General features: G+C 45.8%; 1 pseudogene; it reads right to left on the bottom strand.

Moving 5' to 3' along the window:
- Positions 1 to 1577: 1577 nt before the first annotated feature.
- LOC135057254 (WD repeat-containing protein 82-like) lies at positions 1578 to 2993 on the bottom strand (annotated as a pseudogene).
- Positions 2994 to 4171: the final 1178 nt, after the last annotated feature.

Raw genomic sequence — 4171 nt, forward strand, 5'->3', positions numbered from 1 at the left:
GTACTATTGTGTGGCCATGGCCTTCCTAGTAAGAACACACCTCTTTTTGGTCTGTGCGCCGAATGTGCGCACTGTTCTTATTTAAACTATAGGGGGTAGGAACACCAAAATGAGGACTGCTCTGGGTGAGGGGTGATGATACTGGGAAAGGGGTGCAGGGTCAAAGGCGGAACAAGCGGCAGTGCTAGGGGGCATCAGTCAAAATCTTTCCTACGGCATCATATTGGTTAGGGACAGCTCTGCCTGTACCAGTTTCTCTCTGTTTATTTATCAGAGGGCTACTGTTCTATTTGAATCAGCCTGTTCTTAGGGCTCACCATTCTGCAGCAAGGAGTTACCATCTGCTCATCCTGTTGTAATCAGTGCTTATATTACACCAGTTTGTTATCTGCCTTGTGTAGCTATACCTCTGCATTTACTAGTTTGCTATACATAGCCTCCTGCATGCAGTCTCCTTTACCATATGTCATCTGTGTTCAGAGCTGCTACTGAGTGTGTCAAGTTCTACAGCAGCCATTGCAGACATATGCCCTAGTGTGTTACAGACTGATCTACCCTGTATTCATAGCACTCGTATGTACTAGTCTGTTATAGTATAGCTACCACATCCAGGTAGAATAGTTGGTTAAAGCTAGATTTACTCTCTTCTCCTATACTCCATATAGGTGATAATGAGGAGAAGAAGGTACAGGTCAGGGACGGTTCTAGATTGTTCTTTTAGGGGGGGGCTTTTAGGGGGGGGTAAAAATTAATATAGACTCCTCTCTCTACTCATTACTCCTCCCACTTCCAGTCCTGTCCCTCTTATTTTTTAGACTGTGATGTCATCCCCCTGAGGCAAGAGCAGTGCCGCCTCACCTGTAGCTCCCAGTCAGTCAGGAGTAGGCTGAGAGACAGGGGCGTCAGAACTTTTTTGGTTGGGGGGGGCAAGATAAAATCTCAGTTTGGCGCCCCTAGCTCCAGGCCACTTTAGACAGGTCTCTTGCACCTGTATGGAACTCTATGGAGCAGCTGGGAGTGGCCCCTTGTACACATTACACCTGGTAGAGCCCCTAATACACATTATGCCAGGTAGAGCCCATTATACACATTATGCTAAGTGGAGCTCATTATACACATTACACCTGGTAGAGCCCATTATACACATTATGCCTGGTAGAGCCCATTATACACATTACGCCTGGTAGAGCCCATTACATATGTTACACATTACGCCTGGTAGAGCCCATTACACATGTTACACATTACGCCTGGTAGAGCCCATTATACACATTACGCCTCGTAGAGCCCATTACACATTACGCCTGGTAGAGCCCATTACATATGTTACACATTACGCCTGGTAGAGCTCATTACACATGTTACACATTACGCCTGGTAGAGCCCATTACACATGTTACACATTACATCTGGTAGAGCCCATTATACACATTACGCCTCGTAGAGCCCATTACACATTACGCCTGGTAGAGCCCATTACGCATATTACACATTACGCCAGATAGAGCCCATATATACATTACGCCTGGTAGAGCCCATTATACAGATCTGCTAGTTAAGTGCCTCCTCCTCATTGTTCATCTCCCTACATCCTCCCTTGCATCCTCCCAATGCAATGCAAAGGTCATGAACTTGGGAATGAACTGTAAGCAGGTGATGGATCCGGTGTGCTTGACATCCAGTACGGACACTTTCATGCTGCTCTCTCCATTCCATACATGGATCTTGCCATCTTTCGACCCGATCATAATGAACTGAGAATCCAGGGTGAAAGAAGCTTCTAGTGTGACCGTTTTACTGTTGTTATAACCCCCAAAGGTGTGTAGCACGGCCCTTTAAACGCATCAACCAGCCTCAGGAAGCCGCCATTGGTAGAGAGAAGAATTAATTTTCCATTGTTGCTAAATTTGAGTGACGTCCATTCGCAGGTGCGGTCATAGGGGGTCATTCCGAGTTGTTCACTCGCTAGCAGTTTTTAGCAGCCATGCAAATGCTAAGCCGCCGCCCATTGGGAGTGTATCTTAGCTTAGCAGAAGTACGAACAAATGCATTGCAGAGCGGCAGCAAAAAAAATTGTGCAGTTTCAGAGTAGCTCCAGACCTACTCAGCGCTTGCGATCACTTCAGACCATTCAGTTCCAGATTTGACATCACAAACACGCCCTGCGTTCTCCCAGCCACGCCTGCGTTTTTCCGAACACTCCCTGAAAACGGTGAGTTGACACCCAGTAACACCCCTTTCCTGTCAATCACTCTGCAGCGGCCATTGCGACTGAAAAGCTTCGCTCGACCTTGTGTGAAACTACATCGGCTGTTGTGAAAGTACTTTGCGCGTGCTGCACATTGCGCCGCATGCGCAGAAGTGCCATTTTTCCACTTAATCGCTGCGCTGTGAACATTTTTAGCTAGCAATCAACTCGGAATGACCCCCACAGTTCATCTTAAAGGTGGCAAACGGACCCTTATCAAAAGAGCGAAGATCATACAGATTCACCATCTTGGAATTAACTCCTACAGCAAAAATAAGACCCTTTGGATCAAATGAGCACACTAGCTTCCCCTGTAAGTGCATCAGATCCTGACAGTTGGGAGACCGGAGGTCCCACAGGCAGATAGTTTTATCCAAGGACCCAGAAATAAATGCATCGTCCACCGGAGACATAGATAACGCAACGGCCCTTTTATTGTGGCCGGGAAATAACGGCTATATTTATTATCATGAAGAGAGCTGGTATCATCAATTTTGTTGGAGCTATAAACCACGGTATTTGCTGCATGTGTGTATCGGATGAGATCCACACAGTACTTCTTGCTGTACAGTGTCCTCTTGTGCATGCCCTCCTGGCAGTCGTACAGCACGATGGAGTCGTCGTCGCAGCTGGAAATGACTGTCTCCCCGCCAGGACTGAAGTCAAAGCAGTTGATCTTATCGGAGTTCTTGCGGAAAATATTTGCAACCCGGAAGCTGTGCAGCACGTTGTCGGTCAGCTTCATGGCTGCCCCAGGGGGTAGGGTGATGCGCCCCGATGCAGAAGGGCCACAGAATATGGGGGTGCAGGCAGGAGCGGATTGGAATCTAAAACCAGCCCTAATAGGGGTGGGGTCTGTTGGGGAGGTGGAGTCTGTCAAGTGGGCGGGATCACTGCTCAGAAGGCCAGGTAGAGCACATTATTACATATTGCACCAGGTAAAGTACATTACACACATTGCACCAGGAAGAGCCCATTGTACACTTTGCGCCAGGCAGAGCACATTATTACAGATTACACCAGGTAAAGCACATTGCACATTATACACATTGCACATTATACACATTGCACCAGGAACAGCACTTTGTACACATTGCACCAGGTAAAGCACATTATATACATATTGCACCAGGCAGGGCACATTATACACATTGCACCAGGTAAAGCATATTATACACATTGCACCAGGTAAAGCACGTTATACACATTGCACCAGGCAGAGCATGTTATACACATTGCACCAGGCAGAGCACGTTATACACATTGCACCAGGCAGAGCCAGGGCCGGCAAGAGAAATCTTGGGGCCCGGAACACCAATTTCTCCGGGGCCCCCCACCCTGCCTTGACTCCCCCCCCCTTATAAAGTACAAAGTCGCTGTAAAAAAATTATATATATATATATATATACACACACACATATACTGTATATATATATATATATATATATAAAATATACAGTATATATATTATAATTTATACATATATATATACACACACATATATATATATATATATATATAAAGTCCAGAGGTGAAGCGCACACACTTAAAGGATGTTAGAAGGGTGCCGTGTCAATTGTTATTGATACCATAGTTCCCAATGCTTACCCTGAAAGGGTTTAGACAAAAGGAGACCAGCACACCACCATATGAAAAAATATGAAAAACATTTAATGAATCAGTAGCATTATCAGGCCTTTTGTAAAAAGTTTTTAGTACTCATCATGAGGCTTTCAGCAGTATTCAAGCAGAACAGCCATCCCAACGGCCCGTTTCGGTTGTCACACCTTCATCATGGGGTCAGCTACAACATAGTGTTCAAACAGAGAACCTTATAAAGCTGTGCAATTTGCATAAATCAGATACACCTGTTTTGCCCAATCACCAGTGATTCAAAAACCTCCCAGGGGTATGTGAACAGAC

Source organism: Pseudophryne corroboree, chromosome 3 (assembly GCF_028390025.1).
Source record: "Pseudophryne corroboree isolate aPseCor3 chromosome 3, aPseCor3.hap2, whole genome shotgun sequence".
NCBI lineage: Eukaryota > Metazoa > Chordata > Amphibia > Anura > Myobatrachidae > Pseudophryne > Pseudophryne corroboree.